The sequence below is a fragment of the Schistocerca piceifrons genome, chromosome 1 (genome assembly GCF_021461385.2).
Source record: "Schistocerca piceifrons isolate TAMUIC-IGC-003096 chromosome 1, iqSchPice1.1, whole genome shotgun sequence".
Taxonomy (NCBI): Eukaryota; Metazoa; Arthropoda; class Insecta; order Orthoptera; family Acrididae; genus Schistocerca; species Schistocerca piceifrons.
In genome coordinates this window covers 897,775,325-897,796,117 of record NC_060138.1, presented here as the reverse complement: position 1 = coordinate 897,796,117, position 20,793 = coordinate 897,775,325, and the positions used below count along the sequence as shown (strand labels likewise).

Genomic DNA, 20,793 nt, shown 5'->3' with positions numbered 1-20,793 from the left:
CAGCACAAATTTTCGTATCACTATTGGATATCAGAGACCTATACCTAATACAGCTGGTGTTGAAGAATTCACAGGCAGTGAATTAATTTTGGGGAAAAAAACAGAGGTTTCGAGGGTTTTAGAAGGAGCATTAGGCAATGCTGCACTGAAAGAGGCTAAAGGAATATGTTAAAAGACAAATGGGTAACATTCAGAAATGAAATAGGGAAGGCAACAGAGGGTTACATAGGTAGAGAGACAAAGCCTACCAGAAACCCCAGATAACATAGGAGAAACTGAATTTAACTGACAAAAGGAGAAAATATAAAAATGCAAAAAAGTAAATGGGCAAAATGGAATAAGACTAATAAAAAATGAGATTGACAGAAAGTGCAAAATGTCGAAGGTGGAATTGCTAGAGGACAAATGCAAGGCAATAGAATCATGTACAACTTGAAAAAAGATAGAGAGGCAACCTATCGGAAAATTAAAGTGACCTTTGGAGAAAAGAGAAATGGCTGTTTGGATATTGAGATCTCAAATGACAATCCAGTACTAAGCAAAGAAGGAAAAGCAGAAAGGTGGAAGGAGTATGCAAAGGGGCTGTATAAGGGAAACAAACTTGAAGACAATATTACAGTAGGAAGCAGGTAAAAATGAGATGGGAATATGTTACTGAGGGAAGAATTTGTCAGCGCAAGGAAACAAGGCACTTGGAGTGGATGGCATTCCCTCATAATTATTGAGATCATTGACAGAGTCAGCTATGACAGAATTTTTCACCTAGTGTGAAAGATATGTGAGACAGGCAAAATACACTCAGACTTTAGGAAGAATATAATAATTTCAGTTTCAAAAAAGGCAGGTGCCAACAAATGTGTATCCTACCATACCATCAGTACAATAAGTCATGGTTGCAAAATTTTGTCATAAATTATTTACAGAATAATCGAAAAAGTAGTAGAAGCATACCTTGGGGTAGGTCAGTTCAGGTTCCAGAGAAATGTAGGAACACAAGAGGCAATATTGACCCTACAACTTATCCTAGAAGATAGACTGAAGAAAGACAAGCCTATGTGTATAGCATTTGTAGATTTAGAGAAAGTTTTTGACAATGTTGACTGGAATATTGACTCTTTGGAATATCAAAAGTATTAGGGATAAAATACAGGGAACAAAAGTTATTTATTAAATGTATGTAAACCAAATGCCAGTTATGAGAGTCAAAGGACATGAAAGTTGAAGCAGTAGTTGAGAAAAGAGTGAGATAGGATTGTAACCTATCCAAAATGTTATTGAATCTGTACATTGAGCAAGTTGTGAAGGAAACAAAGAAGAAATTTGGAAAGGGAATTAAGCTTCAGAGAGAATATCTAAAAACTTTAAGGTTTGCTGATGATATTCCCATTCCGTCAGAGGTGGCAAAAGACTTGGAAGAGCAGTTGTATGGAATAGACAGTGTCATAAAAAGAGATTGTAAGATGAACATCAACAAAAGTAAAACATGGGTAATGGAATGTAGTTGAATTAAATCAGGTGATGATGAGGGAATTAGATTAGGAAATGAGACACTAAAAAGTAGACAAGTTTTTTTCTATTTGAGCAGCAAAATTATGGATGGTGGCCAAAGTAGAGAGAATATAAAATACAGGCTGGCAGAACAAAAAGAAAAAAAGCATAATGAAAAAAGAGGAATTTGCTGATATATAAATTTCAGTGTTAAGAAATTTTTTCAGACGGTATTTGTCTGGACATTATCCTTGTAAAGAAGTGAAATGTGGATGATAAACAGCTTGGACAATGTGAGAGTTTTTGAAATGTGATACTATGAAGGAATGGTGAAGTTTAGCTGGACTGGTCAAGATAACTAATATGAAGGAACTGAACTGAATGAGAGAGAAAATAAATTTATGATACAGCTTGACAAAAAAGGAGGGATCAGTTGATAGGACTCAGCCTGAGGCATCAAGAAACTGTCAATTTGTTAGTGGAAGCAAGTGTAGCAAGTATACACTGTAGAGGGAGACTGAGACCTGAGTACAGTAAAGCATTGAATTGGATGTTGGTTGCAATGGCTGTTCAGAAATGAAGAAGCTTGCAAAGGGTAGACCAACAAGGAGAGGAGCATCAAACCAGTCTTCAGACTGAAAAACATAAGAAAAACAACAATAATAACAACAACAAAATTCTGTAACACACAAATCCTATCAATAACATGTCTTCTAAGAAAAAAGTATGAAACAATGAAACAGTTCATCCATTAAGTACTTCTCTTTTGTGGGCCATTGTATATGATGGCTATAGCAGTTTTTCGAAAACCAGCAGAAAGGAGGAGTTTAATATTTGTACATCATTATGATTGTTACAATTGGAAGACAGCCTTCAACTGATCAGTTCTGCCATTAGTGTGAATTCAGACGCTTTTCTAAGAAGGATGAAAATAATAAAGAACTTACTGGGCAAGATAAATTGAGGTACAGGTAATTGAAGTGATCAACCAGAATACAGACCATAACATGGCTAGCCTGATAGTGTCATTATTTTGCTGAGCAGAATACATGTACAATCACTTAAATATTTTGTAATAAAAGATGTGACACGACACACTATTGTATGAAGACAACAGGTAAAAATTCAATGCCAGCAAATAAATAACAAAAATAAATAAAATGATAGTGAACAGAGCTGAGTTTCTGTTCGCATTTGACATATCAGTCTCAAAAGTGAATGGATTTATTTATTGTTCTGTTTAGTACATCACAACAACTGTGGTAGTAGACTGTGATTGGTGACAGAATAACAAATGTTAGGGGTACCATACATGCAGAGTGTATAGAAGCTGAATGAGCAAGAGTAAGGATAGACTGAAGGGGAAGAAAGAGCAAGAACATGAGAAGTAGCAATGAAAGAGAAGAACATAGTTAATAATTAACAACATAAAAATAAATGTTGACCCAAAGGGCTGTTTTAAAAGCTCTGGTGTGAAACAAAGTTTTCAGAAATAGAGTTAAGATATGTGATTTCAGAAATTTAAGATCAACTCGCTCATGGTTTTCAGTATAGACGGTACCATAAGAGAACTGTCCTGAATAGGTTAGATATGCTCCGGGAATTAGACACACCCTTCTCTGTCCATGAGCACTTTCCTGAAACATGAGTATTGCTTGATTAATTTTTATTTGGTTCCATTTTACTACATTATTATGTACATAGTGTGTGCTTGTAATACAGGGTAATTCAAAAGTCATACAACATAGGACAACTCTCCGAAATACATTGTTTTAAATCATGAGCTTAATTGTTGTGACAAAAGCTTCACCATTCAAGTTAATTACTGGGTAATTTATTAGTCTTCTTGAAATCAAAAACTTAGCAAAACAAAATGACTTTTGAAATGGCAAACTGAAACAATCCCAAACAAATCAATGCCATATCCATATACCATTTACAACATAACAACAGAATTGACAATCACAATAGCAAACTCACGGACTGGCAAACTGAAACCAATCAATGACCTGAACTGCCATGTCCTGCAGCTGAACTGCTTGGACACTACTGGAGGAATTGTTCAAATTGATCACATCTGAAAATAGTTCACATAATTCTTGCATACTTTACATAACAGCAAAGGTGTTATTGCTGCAGAGGATCCTCTGATGTTTTCCTGCAGTGCTGCAATGTTTAGGGCCTATTTCTGTATACTGCAGATTTGAAATAGCCCCTGAGGAAAAAAGTCAAGTGGTGTCAAATCTAGTAACCCAGGCAGTCACTCCACTGAACCCCTTCAACCTACCCAATGCTCAGGAAAAACTTCATTCAGAAATTCCTGAGTTGTTCATCCAAAAGTGGCAGTGGTCCATCTTGCTGAAAGAAAACCCCCCCATCAGTTTGGTAGGAGTGTCATCTCAAGATGATTTCTGTACAGATCACCAGTGAACTTGTTGCTGAGAAATACTATGAGAACATCCTCATGTATACTCTAACACTTTCAGTGACAAGAAGCAATGTGGAGCTGCTTTTCCAACTTCACACCTCTCTCATATCAGCTGACTTACTTCGTATGCACAGCCGATCTTCTTCTCTGGATAGTCGGCCACATCGATGTCCAAAAACTACTTCTCCAAAGAATAAAGCTGGTTAAGGGAATTTGTCAGTTTCTCTCTCTCTCTACTCATGAAATAAGTGGATACTCGCAGAATACTTTAGTCTTGGTGTATTTCAACTTCCACAAAGAACACATTCACCATTTCTCACATAAATATTCGAAACTTTGCAAGTCAACAGATTCATGTTGCATTAAACTCGATTAAATAAATTTATAATAGCATTGGTTTAACAACCACATAATTTGTAAAAATGTCTTGCTTCTAGCAAGTCCAACACATGAATTACTTGAAAGTCTAACCTCATTTCTTCATTTGTCCTCAACAATGATCACAGTCACTAAAAGCACAGAATAGTACATAAACACTCTTTTCTACACACACACTGAAACTCTATGGATCGTACACCAGGTACTTGTCAGTCGCCATTCAGATGCTGCATGCACAATTTACTTGTGACTGTTTTTAGACCTGCACACACAAACATGCAATGCGCAGTAGGTCAGATTCATCTCTCTCACACTTCTATTTAAAATATCATGTGTTAGAGATGGGAAAGACCAAGTGGTTCTAGAACTTATGCAGAAATTTTCAAAGCACTACATATTCCCCCCTCAGATCGAACATGCAATATTTTATATACAGCCATTATGTACATTTATATCACATATAATAACAATTCATATTTCAACAGTATACCTTGTTCTTTTCATAACTGTGAATACCCTTCTTATTATTATTTAGCTGTTCCTTATTTTTTCATTTTACTTTAACTATAAAATGTGAACATTTCAATCAGTGTTGGAGTTCATTTTCTTATATCTAGGAATTGTGAGGACTAAACTTTTAGTTTCCAATCCTAAGCTCCATGTGTTCATGACACTTGAGTACTTCATTCTTTATTCTAATTCCTTGTACTATTTTTTCCTTAATAAGTACTAGTTGTTATTATTTATAGTAGTTTGTAGTCTTGAGGAACTCTGGGCAACTGAAAGTGTTCTTTTCAACACTTGTAAGTAATAATGCTAGTGATATATAGAATTGAAACTTACCAGAATAATTCCTATTAAATGTGTGACTTCTGTCACAATACTATCCTTTTCCCCTAGGATCAGTACCTATACCTTACGTGTGGGTTGACCCTATGAGTGCACTTCCTCCTTCCATTCTGGTAGGTGTGCCCCTTTATAAAACATCCCTCTTCATCAGGCCACAGGTCGTCCTGTCTCTGTGTAGGTACATCTGCCCTATATCCTTAGCAAATGCCGGGTATGCCCCCCCTTATACTTTGAGTAAGCCTCATGGTTCATTGCCCTAGTGTACATCTTTATGTACACTATAATTAAATATTTCCTGGTAAAATAAAAATCTATTTTACACTTCACTCTCACTTCTTAGTACCTCATTTAATACCCTATTGTCCTCCTCTACTTTTCAACTTCTATAATCTTAGTAGATACTATGTCTACATATATTATTCAACACACGGTAGATACTATGTCTACCTATTTTGTTCAAGTCCCACTATCCTACTATTCATCAATTTATTCGAGTATTTGCTACACTGACTTTTCTTAAATAAGCATCACAATTAACTCCAATCTGGTTGCGTTCTCCTTCATTACTCATGCTTCCTGATGATGGCTTTTCATGTAAATAGGTGATGTAGCACCATCATAATAAAAGCAGTGTGTGAATCTTTCTAGATGTCCATATATCTGCTCCCCTACAACCCTTGGTGATTCTTACATCCTTCTAATCTGTGACTTCATTGTTTGTGCATTCATATTGCTTTGTGTGTATGCATAAGTGTGTTTGTGTGTTCTGATTCTTCTGCCTTCTTATGTGAAAATAAGTTGTAGGTTATTGGAAACCACAGAGACTAGGAAGGACTTCTGTGATAGAAGTGTACGAATATGGAAAGAGGGAAAAGATAGTTAGGTCCTCAAAAGAGAAGTAAGAAAAGAAAAAAACAGAAAGGGTTGCTAAGATCTAAGAAAAGAAAGAAGACAGCCTCAAAGACAAGAAACTCTTCCCACCCTCCTTCCCCAGAATCCCTACCTTGCCGGAACTTGAGTGAGAAGCCTGAGGAGGTATGGTGTTAAATTTTCTCCTACAGAACGGACATTTCTACCTTCAACCTTGAGGTCCCCGAAGAAAATCTTTGCAACCCTTTGGAAATGGCAAATGGTGAAGAACCAGTCACACTTGTTTGTGAGGGTTTTTTTAAAGGTGTGATGTGTGTTCTGTGTTAGCCATGATTTATCTGTTGGTGTAAATCATGCTCTTATTTACAACTACCCACCCTTTTCAAAATCAATACAAACCCTCCTGTCTACATCACCTCTCATAAAAGGTATAAAATATTCTATACAAAACAGAAAATCCATACACTACAGTATAAAGGTTGCTCAATTAGTTACATGATATTACCTTTTTCCACAAATATAATATACTATTCTGTCAAAATCTGTACAGAAACCAGATGGCAGTTATAAGAGCCGAGGGGGCATGAAAAGGAAGTAGTGGTTGGGAAGGGAGTGAGACAGGGTTGTAGCCTATCTCTGATGTTATTCAGTCTGTATATTGAGCAAGCAGTAAAGGAAACAAAAGAAAAATTCGGAGTAGGAATTAAAATCCATAGAGAAGAAATAAAAACTTTGAGATTCGCCGATGACTTTGTAATTCTGTCAGAGGCAGCAAAGGACCTGGAAGAGCAGCTGAACGAAATGGACAGTCTGTTGAAAGGAGGATATAAGATGAACATCAACAAAAGCAAAATGAGGATAATGGAATGTAGTCGAATTAAATTGTGTGATGCTGAGGGAATTAGATTAGGAAATGAGACACTTAAAGTAGTAAATGAGTTTTGCTATTTGGGGAGCAAAATAACTGATGATGGTCAAAGTAGAGACAATGTAAATTGTAGACTGGCAATGGCAAGGAAAGTGATTGTGAAGAAGAGAAATTTGTTAACATCAAGTATAGATTTAAGTGTCAGCAAGTCATTTCTGAAAGTATTCTTATGGAGTGTAGCCATGTATGGAAGTTAAACGTGGACGATAAATAGTTAAGACAAGAAGAGAATAGAAGCTTTCAAAATGTGGTGCTACAGAAGAATGCTGAAGTTTAGATGGGTAGATCACATAACTAATGAGGAGGTATTGACTAGAATTGGAGAGAAGAGGAGTTTGTGGCACGACTTGACGAGAAGAAGGGACCGGTTGGTAGGACATGTTCTGAGGCATCAAGGCATCACAAATTTAGCATTGGAGGGCAGTGTGGAGGGCAAAAATCGTAGAGTTAGACCAAGAGATGGATACGTTAAGCAGATTCAGAAGGATGTAGGTTGCAGTAAGTACTGGAAGATGAAGAAGCTTGTACAGGATAGAGTACCATGGAGAGCTGCATCAAACCAGTCTCTGGACTGAAGACCATAACAACAACATTCTGTTCATTTCGTCTAGAGATCACTGTTTATCCGTGATTCTCTTAAATTGTTCCTTTTTTTTGTTGTCATATCCAGTTTTCTCAGTACTAAAATTATAGGATAGTTTAAGAATTCAAGAATAGATTACAGAATAGTTTAAGATTTGAAGGGCGTTCGGTGCAGGAAGCTATTTTGGAAGAAATGCCGAAAACAACTCATGATCTGACGGTCGTCACTCCACCCATTAACACAGAATGTTAACCTCCTTGGGGGTTAGATGACTCCACTCAGATCACATGGATCTGATATTAGCTTCACTTGAGCAAGTGCAGACCAGTACTTCTCGTTAAATTTTGTGTGAAAGTCTCCCCACAGCAAAACAATCACCACTTCACTCAGTAACACAACATTAGATAAAGTTATTCTATTTTCTACTCTATTGTGGATAAGTTTAAATTCTTTCCACAAGTCATCTATAACCTTTTGGGTATCTGAAAGCTCAGAAGAAACAATAAGTGACATGTTCTCGGATGTTATTCTCTTGGTGACTTTTCCATCTATAACTCCTTCAAATTGTTCCTCAAGACTACTTACGTTTACTGTATCAGAGTTAGCTATTCTCTCTTGGAAACTTCTTTCTACATTTTCTCCTCATGTATTAATGCGTGCAATTTGTGACTGGAATATTGGTATTAACGTATCCAGCTTTTCAACAATTTCTTTCAAAGTATGCAATCTCTGCTTGACAGTATCAAAAGTCACATTACATACATTTTGAAATGATCCTTACTTCTCACCAAGTTCAGATTCTACATTATTACATTTATCTTCAGTATCAAATTCTAACTTCTTTGTCAAATACTGAAGATGATCATTCTGTCTCCGATTAAAGTCAGTGAACAGTTGATTTACGTGACTGCTTAAAGAATTAGTTAGCTCACCTTTCAAATCTGTCTTGAAATTTTCTACTTTAGCAGTTAAATTGTCAAATTGAGTCTTCAAATTTTCCATACCTCCACATAAATTACTAAAGTCTTTACTTTGTGGATCTACCTTAGCACTTAACAATCCTAAAGTTTCATTCTGAACATCCAATTTATTATTTAACTGAGTACCCATTGAATCTAACTTAAGACTTTGAGCATTTAAAGCTGCATGTAGTTCCATTCTTAAAGCCACTAAATCTGCACTTTGTGCTTTGATTAAATTTACTAATTCAGACCAGTCTGGCACTTCCTTACTCACTTTCATAGCCGTGGCTGGTTCTGAAGTTTCCCCAATTCTCTGTGTATTATTCATATTTCTATTATTTTTAAATCTAGTAATCATTTAACAAATTAACTCTCAGTATAATAACTACACCAATAAAAGTCACTCTCCTGCTTGTATCCCTTCTTGCTAAGGTGCTAAAGTTCTATTTTGCGCTCACTCGGCGTAGAATTCTTGCAACGTAGGTAAGTGGATGTGACTGCAAGTCAGCACTGGTGAACAGCAAACTGGTGTCATCAGACATTGGTGTCAACGTAGGCATCAGTAGGCAGCTGTGGAAGCAGGTCAGCACCATTGAACAGCAACTGGTGCCAGTGTCATTGGACATTGTTTCCGCATCGGCGTCGCCGCAATGTGTGTGAGTTGTATACTCCCCCCCAGTGGATTCTCTTAGTTGAATTATTCTCATCATATCTCTTCTTAGTCTAATACATCGAGGTCTTCTTTCCTTTCTTTTAACATTATTACTTCCTTACATATTCCCTTTTGTTGCATCCACAAATTTTTTCATTTAATTTTTGGACTTAATCAAATTATGTGAAACAGTTCTCTTATCTGGTTGTATCTGGTTGCTATGGCAAGACATCATATCATCTTCTTCAATTTCTACTCAAAATTCCTGTTGTTTTGAGTCCTTTTCACTGGTCGCCATGCTCTAACGCTTTTTTTATGATAGAACGTGTGGAGTAAATACACAAACTTTATGTTTTCACCAATTAACGATGTATTGGATCATGCAGAATAACATTCTCGCATTTCACATATAAATATCTTCTTCTTCTTGTATTTCACTCATATTTTGAGCTTTAGAAATGCATTAAATTAACATTCATAAGCGAAAATTAAACAATGGAAAATCCAGGATGGAATGTAACAATACCAGAGAAGGAAAATTGCTACTCACCATATAGTGGAGATGCTGAGTCATGATAGGCACAATAAAAAGATTCACACACTCATAACTTTCGGTCATTAAGGCCTTTGTCAGCAGTAGACGCACATACACACAAGCGCATACACACACATGCACAAATGCAACTTGCACACACGTCTGCAGTCTCAGAGAGCTGAAACTACACTGCGAGCAGCAGCACCAGTGCATGATGGGAGTGGCGACTGGGTGGGGGTAATGAGGAGGCTGGGGTGGGGAGGGGGATGGATAGTATGGTGGGAGTGGCGGACAGTGAAGTGTTGCAGTTTAGATAGAGGTCAGGAGAGAAGGTGTGGAGGGGGGGGGGGGGAGGGGGGGTAAGTAGTGGAAAGGAGAGAAATAAAAATTAAAATAAATTAAAAGACTGGGTGTGGTGGTGAAATGATGGCTGTGTAGTGCTGGAATGGGAACAGGGAGGGGGGCTGGACGGGTGAGGACAGTGACTAACAAAGGTTGAGGCCAGGAGGGTTACGGGAACGTAGGATGTATTGTAGGGAAAGTTCCCACCTGAACAATTAAGAAAAACTGGTGTTGGTGGGAAGGATCCATATGGCACAGGCTGTGAAGCAGTCATTGAGATGAGAGGTATCAAGTCTGGCAACGTGTTCAGCAACAGGGTGGTCAACTTGTTTTTTGGCCTCAGTTTGTTGGTGGCTGTTCATGCGGACAGACAGCTTGTTGGTTGTCATGCCTACATAGAATGCAGCACAGTGGTTGCAGCTTAGCCCTCACCAACATACTCTTGCAAAACCATGTCAACCGAGCCCAATCCTTCTTGCAGTACCTTCTCTCCATCCGCAAAATTATCCTGGTATGTAATCCCAACTAACACACATTGAAACTCTTGCCCTGCAGGAATTTGAGCAACATGCATGACACCACCTCATAAAGCTCCCCATCCTGCTCACTTCTTTCTACCCCCTCGGAGTACCACTGTCCACCACTTCAACAACAACCTCCAAACCTCCCCCACACCCCCTCATAGCTGACAAACCCTGTCTCGCAGACCTACTACACTTACCCCACCCTCCAAAACTCCCTCCCACAACCACACAGAACCCAAAACCTAATCAGACCCACAACACATTCATGAACCTTTCCTCCAGAGACCTTAGTCCCACAGAAATATCAGTCCTTTCCAACGGCCTCAACTTTTGCCCCACTCCCAAATTCAACCATGCAGGACTAGTCCCTACAGTGGAAACACTATTTCACCACCAATCAGAGTCAACCAAAGACCGATATTGAACCTTGCCTAACTCAGTTCACTCCTCTATCCAACTGTGATCTACCCCCACTGCCTCCAAACCACCCCCTGTTAACTTGCCAAAATTTCTTATCCTCACCATCATTCCCCAATCCCCAAATCCCTCAACATGCATACTAACCTTACATCCACAGAAATAACCGCAGTCCACCATCTAAAAACTGATCCCGATCTTATAATCCTACCTGCACACAAAGGCTCCACCACCATTGTTTTGAACCGCAAGGATTATGTGGCAGAAGGACTCCGTCAGCTGTCAGATACTTCCACCTACGTACCATGCCACAGTGATCCCATTCCAGCAATCCAGAAGGATCTCCAGTCACTACTCATATCCTTAGGCCCATCCCAGAACCTCTCCCCAGAGTCCATCTCTCTACTTAACCCCTACCGCTCCCCGCACTCCCACTTTCTACATGCTTCCTAAAGTCCGTAAACCCAACCACCCAGGACGCCCCATTGTGGCAGGTTACTGTGCCCCCACTGAGAGAATCTCTACTCTCATAGACCAACACCTTTAACCTACTACCCGGAACCTATCTTCCTATATAAAAGATACTATCCATTTCCTTGACCCACTCTAGACAGTTCCTTTCCCTTTACCACACAGTGCCCTGCTCATCACTGTTGATGCCACCTCCCTGTACACTAACATTCCTAATGCCCATGGCCTTACTGCTGTCGAACACTACCTTTCCAGATGCCCTATGGATTCCAAACCAACAACCTCCTTCCTAGTCTCCATGACCAACTATATCTTCACCCACAATTACTTCTCCTTTGAAGGCATTACCTACAAACAAATCTGCAGTATGGCTATGGGCACCCACATGGCACCATTCTATGCCAACCTATTCATTGTCCATCTAGAGGAATCGTTCCTAAAAACCCAGAATCCTAAACCTGTCACCTGTTTCAGATTCATTGATGACATCTTTGCCATCTGGATTGAAGGTGAGGACACCTTATTCACATTCCTCCAGAACCTCAACAACTTCTCCCCCATTTGCTTCACCTGGTCCTACTTAACCCAACAAGCCACCTTCCTAGATGTTGACCTTCACCTCAGAGATAACTACATCAGTACCTTCGTCCATATCAAACTTACTAACCACCAGCAACACCTCCACTTCGACAGCTGCCACCCATTCCATACCAAGAAGTCCCTTCCGTACAGCGTAGCCACCCATGGTCATCGCATCTGCAGTGACGAGCAGTCCTTCTCTAAATATACCGAGGGTCTCACTGAAGCCTTCACTGACCGTAATTATCCTCCCATCCTTGTACAAAAACAAATCTCCCGTGCCTTATCTTTCCAGTCTCCTACCACCTCCCAAAGTCCCACAGTCTGGCCACAGAGGAGCATTCCCCTCACAACTCAATACCATACGGGACTGGAGCAACTAAATTACATTCTCCGACATGGTTCCGATTACCTCTCGTCGTGCCCTGAAATGAGAAATGTCCTACCCACTATCCCCTTCCCACTCCTCCTACTGTGGTATTCCACCGTCCACTGAACCTACACAATATACTCATCCATCCTCACACAACCCCTGCTCCCAATCCCTTACCTCATGGCTCATACCCCTGTAATAGACCTAGATGCAAGACCTGTCCCATACATCCTCCTACCACCACCTACTCCAGTCCGGTCACTAACATGACCTATCCCATCAAAAGCAGGGCTACCTGTGAAACCATTCATGTGATTTACAAGCTAAGCTGCAACCACTGTGCTGCATTCTATGTAGGCATGACAACCAACAAGCTGTCTGTCCGCATGAACGGCCAACGGAGAAACTGAGGCCAAAAAACAAGTGGTCCACCTTGTTGCTGAACATGCTGCCAAACATGATACCCCTCATCTCAATGACTGCTTCACAGCCTGTGCCATATGGATCCTTCCCCTGCAATACATCCTATGTTCCCGTAATCCTCCTGGCCTCAACCTTCGTTAGTCACTGTTCTCACCCCTCCAGCCCCTTCCCTGTTCCCATTCCAGCACTACACAGCCACCATTTCACCACCACACCCAGTCTTTTAATTTATTTTTATTCTTATTTCTCTCCCTTCTGCTACTTACCCTCCACCCCTTCGCACCTTCTCTCCTGCCCTCTGTCTTCACTGTCCATCACTCCCACCATACTATCCCTCCCTCTCCCCGCCCCAGCCTCCTCCTTACCCCCACCCAGTCGCCACTCCCATCAGTGTAGTTTCAGCTATCTGAGACTACAGATGTGTGTGCAAGTTGCGTTTGTGCATGTGTGTGTGTGTGCGCGCGTGCGGGTGCACGTGCGTGTGTGTGTGTGCGCGTGTGTGTATATATGTCTACTGCTGACAAAGGCCTTAATTGCCGAAAGCTATGAGTGTGTGAATCTTTTTATTGAGCCTATCGCAACTCAGCATCTCCGCTATATGGTGAGTAGCGACTTTCCTACTCTGGTATTGTTACGTTCATAAGCATGCTGGTTTAAGAACCACTCGTAATTTATGAACGTGTCTTGCTTCTAGCAAGTCCAAGATATGAATTACTTGAAAGTCTAACCTCATTTCTTCATTTGTCCTTAACACTCATCACAGTCACTCAAAGCGCAGAGTAATACGTAAACACTCCTTGTTCTTCTCTACACATACACTGAAACTCTATGGATCATAGGGCAGGTACTTCTCGGCTGCCAAGTCCACAATTTTCTCGTGACTGTTTTTAGACCTACACACAAAAACATGCAATGCACCGTATGTCGGATTCATCTCTCTCACACTTCTATTTAAAGTATCATGTGTTCAAGATGGAAGAAGACCAAGTGGTTCTAGAATTTATGCATAAATTCTCGAAGCACTAAAATACCATACCAGACATTTAACCTTGGGTCCGGTTGATGATGAGCATCTATTGCAGTGTAGTTCTTTGTTGCCCAGTAAACAGCATTATGTCTATTTATTGTTCAATTCATATGGAAAGAGGACTCATAACTGAAAATAATATCAGCTTCAAGGAGTGGGTGGTGCATTCACCTTTCTGTAAACCACTCACAGCACTATACCCATCTATGTGTGTCATTTCCATGCCTGGACAAAATGCACATGATATGGATGTAAACTGCTTCTGGATAATATTCTGGACACAAATGCTTGACTGATTCCACATTCTCGAGCCATTTTTCTTATTGACCATGTTGGACTGACTGTCAGCTTAGCTAGTACACCACTTGAGTTTACTGATCTGTACGTGGCCGTGCAGACTGTTGTTTGTCATGGATACTGCCTGTTGTCTGGAACCACTCTGGTAAATCACCAATGGTTGCGTGAGATGGGGCAATTGACCTGCATGCCATCTGTGATTTTGACTCGCAACTTCCAATAGACTTATACCTGTAACATGTATAACAACTATTCCCACTCTTGGGACATTTAAACATAGTTTCCAACAATTTTGTTGTTGAATACATAACAAAATGAAACAAATACATATTCAGCATCAAGCTAATGATTTAAAAAGTATGTTCAACAATTTTTCCCTTAATCATTTTTACAGTATCTACACAAATAACGGAACTGTTTTGTGTTGTGTGACTTTTGAAGCACCCTGTATAGTTTTGAATTAATTATTGACAAGAATACAAATCCTTGCAGATCAAAGTGAAAGAGAGAAATAAAGGTAAATTTAATACTAATTTACAGTTGGAACATGCAGCGTTAGTTAAAAAATTACCCACAGTTTTATTTAGGAATAAAGAGATGACTCACTGAAAGGTAGGGGCAGTGTGTCATCAACAGACTCACAAACAGAAGGTACAGAGCTTTGCTATGCTATCTTTTGGAATGAAATTCCTTTCTCAAATGGTAGGAGAAACACGCACACACACATGTGCACATGTATCTCCTATAAATTGAGAAAGGAATTTCATTCCGAAAGCTAGCAAAGCAAAACTCTGTACCTTTTGTTTGTGTGACTATCAACAACACAGCACTTTTGCCCTCAGTGAGTCATTTCTTTATTCCTAAATAATTCGTTATTTTCAACCAGAACTTCCCCACATTTTTATAGTAGAAATGATAACACGAGAACTGGAGTGAGAAGTTGGTTGCAAACAGAAATAACTAACAGCGAAGCCATAATTTGATTAAAGTATATCTTAAAGAAACTACTAAATACCAATGATGATGCCATATTTATCAGTATAGATAATTCAGTCTTGAGTAACTGGATAAATAACAATCTAGAAATCAAAATTTTCTGGGTGAAGCTAAGGTGGGCCATACATAGCTTGGTTGCTTCTATCAGCCTTCAGCATCACATTGATGAATATTTATGAAAAAAGTATGAAAATTGTAATTAATAAATTTCCCTATTTTTATAGCAGGATAGCAAGCTTTCAGTCTGTCAATAATATAGAATGGGAGACACAGATATTCAGGACAGATGCTAGTGATAAAAGTTTGTGTGACATGGTGGCAAATATTTTATTTGTTTGTACATAATTTGTATTCAGTTAGAACCATGCACCAAATTATTGACAGAAAACAAAACAGATAATAAAACATGGAGCTATGAAACATCAGGATGAAAACAATACCAGTAATAATGTGGATATAATACAAGAATTTAGCTCATATTACAAATATTCATTATGAGCAAGGAAAAGGGAAGGTATTGGACATGACCTATCAGTATGAACCATCTGATATTCCCCAAGAAACATACAAAATTCAAAATAAGGAAGCTTTATTGGGCAAAGTATTTATGTTAATTATATGAGCAACCCACTAATGACTACAAATAGACCCTAACTTTCAAAACAGTGAACATTATGAAAGGAATCCTTATGGTCATACGGATGCTATGACATCACCGATTACTTGTGCCTGAGCAGAGACAGGAATGTAATCCTGGTTGAAAATAGGTGATCTTCTAAAATCAGAATTGTAATTAAGTAAACTTTACAAAAAAATTATTTCCATCCATTCTCTACTCAAACTGACTCCAAAATCTGAAGAATACACAAAATAGCTAAAACTCCCTAAATAAAATTTGAGATACACAAGGCCTATGCTGAGGCATAGTGACAGTCATTGCTCTTGGATGGCACCTAGGAATAGAATGGGAAGGTGTTAATATTACATATTCTATCATACACTACACAGTTGCAGTAGCTGTCTATTGCGGGAGAAAATGGCTATAGTTTTAAATAAACCCTCAATCATTGTTGTCATAAATGTATACAAATCATTGAACCATTTTATTCCTCCAGATTCTTAACATCATAAATGAATTATCTTATAAGCCGCATAATGAGATAATTTTCAGTAACATGAGTTTATTGTTCTATCTGATGCCACAACATTTCTTTATCCCCCTTAAAATGTTTTGCTTTTTTAACATTCTGCAAGAAAAGGGAATATAATTTCCAAGCATTGATAATGGTGATACAGGCTGTTGCTATCACAGACTGAATCATGTTAGTGCTACCTGCCATGATCCAATCATCTTCACTTTTCATATTGGTTTACAGTTGTGTATTATGCTTACACATTTGAACCTAATAAACATACCAGTTCATAATTTTGTTTCAATAGAAACTTGTAGCAAAGTGCAACATGCTTACTGAGGAATGTAGACAGTCTATGGGGAGAATTGTTCTATTGATGCACTATTTATGAGTAACATACACATTTTATACATGATAATTAAAGTATTAAGAGTAATATACCCCTGGGAGGCCCACTGAATTGTATTTTTTCTTTTTGTTTTTTTGCAATCATAAGGGAATTGTGCATCATTATTGCACTACATCAGCACAGACACTCTACAAGATGTGCTACTGTCAGATTTTGCAGCGTTTGAGGAGAGCAGATTGCCACAAAATGGTGGCTATGCATGAGAACAGTGACCAGCAACTCAGCCATGGCAACGCATCTGCCCATGCAACACAACATGGGCAGAAATTTCCCCCTAAGAACCACTTTCCAGAGTTCCAGCAGCCACTTTTTCTGCCAGATCCTGCATCCAGTGATCTTTTCCTCCCCCTGAGAAACAACAACCATTGGGAAAGAGAAAGATATCAAGAGATACACCAGAATCTGCTGAGGGAGCTGTCCCCTATTTCCGAAGATGACTTCTAAAAATGCTTCGTGCAGTAGAAACAACACTGGGCTAAATGTGTGGCTTCAGAATGGGACTGCTTTGCAGGTGATTACCTTACAGATCTGTACTTTTCTAATTTTTTATAAATCCAATCCAGAATTATTTTTCATACGTCTTACTGTTGTAATATCCCAACTGAATACCACATTTAGTAAACCCATATACTCTGTGACTCATAAAATAATCTGCCCTTCTCATTTCTTGAAATAATTGTTTCACCAAACAATCTATAACAGTGATATCTTTAGTGTGATTTGACTTTTCCTCATCTGGCATAGAATGATTAATACTTGTATTATATTTTAAAATATTTGGTTGTAGTCTCTTCCTGACACTTTATTTTACAGTACACTTACTGTTCTGTCATCATGAATTTTATTCCTATGATTCCTTGATCATTCATTTTCCCCTCTCTTTCTCAAAAAATGAAAAGTTCAGGATGTAATAGCAACAAAATGGAAAGTATAGCTTGCTGCTCACCTTGTAGAGTAGGCATTAAATCACAGATGGGCACAATGAAAATAGCTCCTAAAATATTTAAGCTTTTGGACAAAGTCCTTCTTTCGAATAGCAAACACACACACACACACACACACACACACACACACACACATTCTTACAAGCACAACTCACCCACACATAGCCACTGACTCTGGGTGCTGGGTTCCCAGCGCTTGCAGACAATGGCCATTTGTGTGTGAACTGTGCTATTTCCGAAAAAGGACTTTATCTGAAAGCTTAAATAGTTTAGTAGTCTTTCTCATTCTGACATCTGTAGCACAACACCTTGTCTATGTGGTGAGCAGCAATCTATTCTTTCCACACTGTTGTCACTTCTTTTCCAGATGGAGACTGCATTTCTCAGCTTGTGATTGCCTACTGTCTTCCTGTATAACCAGCCAAAAAATATCAATAATAGGCATGTTTTGAATTGAGGTATATTGTATCTCTTGGGATTCAAATTCTTTTTGATACTGCATACATATAAAGAAATCTTGTTGGTACACAAGTAGAAAGAGGATAAACTTTTATGCACGGTGTCAGATTTACATGAGAGAAACATGGACTAAATGATGAGAATATGTACATAATTCAGAGAATAAATGGCAAAAATCCCATAAATGGTTGAAAGTAGGAAAATGAGAAGCTGGTGACCACAATAAATTAATGCTGGCTATGAAGTCTTTCATGACAGAGCCCTTGGATAAAAAATTCTCAATTTATTTGCATGTACACTTTGGATAAAATCCTAAGCTCTCAATGACTGCCTGCATCATCCTCATTGGGGACTAATTCTGACTGTCATGAAATTGACAAGGCTCCCACTTTTATGCCCATTATTGCATATCATAGATTATGACATATATCAAGGAAATGGCTGATACTGAGATGACACTCTCTATGTCCATATATCATGTTTTTGCTCTCTGTTCAGCATTGTTTGCAGTGCTATCACTCACATTGGGTGGTAAACTATGTACTCTGTATTAATGAAGTGGGTAGTGGAAGCTATGACCACTAAGATGCAAGTCTATATGTATCAGTTTTTGATACATAGAATAGCTAAGTCATCCATCTGCTTACTGTTCAACCAGCATATCTAAGAAAGGCAACATCCCGTCCTTCTCCATATTCACCATAATTCTTATATTTGGATTCATACCATTCTTACCAGACTTCACAAAGTCATTTCTTTCCAGTGAGTGTTCCCCCTCCAACTTTAGTCATACATACTGTCCCAACCCTTACACAGCCTTCCTGGTCAATTGCAGGGATGACTGTCAGTCATTGTGGATCATGAGCTCTGCCTAGTCTCTACATGTAAATCTCATAAGATATAAACTACTAGAACTTTCATTTTTTATTAAGTTGCTCATCTCAAACTCTTGTACTTACATTAATGAGATATTTAAATACTGAGACTAGTTTTATTTGTTTGGTCTTGACAAGTTCTCCAATATTCATTTCACTTTGGATTGTGGCAGAATGAAGCTTATGTTCAAATGACTCATTGGCCACTTAATTCTATGAGCAGATTTAATGTACTTCATTGAAGAAAAGGCATTCACAAATGTGTGTTAAACTAAAAAAAAGATTTTATTTAACAGCTGAGTCTGTGAGTTTTGGGTAGCGATCCTGTGGTGTGACTTCAAAAATTGCAGCATCTCTTTTCCATTCTGAATAGCATGAATAGATCATTTTGTAAACTGCACACATCTTTTTGAAGACCAGTTCCAACACTTCCATGGCTTATATTCATTGGATGATTAAGGGAAAATGATATCCAGCTCTAGAGACTTAAAAATGTTAACACAGCTGCAAAACTCATTGCCAACTTCATCAGTATTAGATTTTACTTTCTTGTATTGCTGTTTCAATTTGCAGAAACTCAGGAAATGACACTCGTCTATACATAAAGAATAATATTGACAGTTGCAATTAAATTTAGTTTCCTTTGTATGCTATATCTCATATTGAGAATTCAATTTTTTGCAATTTTTCATAAAATGAGCTATTTTAAAATATTCAGCAGCATCATTATAACCAAGAACTTTGACTATTTCTGCTGGACATATATCACGAGTATGCCATTGCTGAAGCATTTCTGAGCTTTTGCTAATTATAAGCATACTGCATACGATGCAGTTAAACTCTTCTTTAATACTTGATGATTCAGGCAACTCTTGACCTATTATTTTAAGTTATCCATTGAAAAGCATCATTTACCCTGAGAGTAACACCTACGTGCTACTTCAAGGAGTAAAATTTCGAGCAAGATTACTACCTTTGTTTTAGCTTAAGCATTTTTTACATGTTAAACACTGAACACCATCAGAAACTTTTCACTGGGGTGTTTCATCAAAATTGTGTTTGGATAAGTTCTTAATCTCCTGCCCCTCATTGAAAACACAGTTTTCAGTATTCTTTCTTTATGACTTACAAGAATCATACTAGAAAAATAGCCACAGTAATCAGCATAATCAAAACCAGAATAATAACCACAGAAATAACCAAAATGACAATCTGACCAACAGCACAATAATGAGAGTAAATCTGAACGAAATACAGAGAGCAAGTGGACTACCAAAACAGCAATGCCTCCTTGAAGTTGAACAATGAGTGAAGGTGTGAGAGTCTATGTATTGAGGAAATAGTTGAAGAGATGCTGCAGGGATACCTGTTCTAATTTTCTTGATGACATCCCCAAAAATTTGAGAATTTTTAATATAATGTCTACAGTAGCCAATTATGAATTTTCTGAATGGTACACCCTCTTTGTGTATTTTAGGCAGACCATACAACCTGTGTGGCCTAGATTCTCTTGGCCTCAAATTCTTTACAAGTTCATCAGAGAGGCACAAATCTTTAATAACTTACCATTTTTCAGCTCAGTGTTGATTTGATATCTTGTTTGAGAATTTGGTAAATGCTGTCCTCTGGTACTAGGCACATGTTGTTCTGATAAGCAATTGCATTAATAACCATGGTATTCCAGTTTTCAGCTGAAAAGATAACCAATTCTTCATTGTTATCCAATAATTTCAGTCCGTGTTTCTCTGCCCTTCTATTATTGGACTTATGGGGCTTGTCATTCACTAAAATCTGGGTGGTGGTAAGCCTTTTCTCATCTGCTGCCTCCTGAGGAAGATGCTGCACTGCTAG

The 20,793-nt window shown here is 38.4% G+C and overlaps 1 protein-coding gene across 3 annotated transcripts in view; it reads left to right on the top strand.

The window, feature by feature from the left end:
* The window catches only part of LOC124716942 (lipid storage droplets surface-binding protein 1), a 179,602-nt gene that overhangs the window by 144,981 nt on the left and 13,828 nt on the right, over positions 1–20,793 (top strand). For 2 of the 3 annotated variants that reach the window (XR_007005682.1, XR_007005678.1), the window contains exon 8: positions 16,752–17,175. The exons of the other annotated variant lie outside the window; for it this stretch is intronic. The gene's annotated coding sequence lies outside the window, so the exon portion shown is untranslated. The remainder of the gene's footprint in view (positions 1–16,751; positions 17,176–20,793) is intronic. 3 annotated transcript variants of the gene reach the window in all.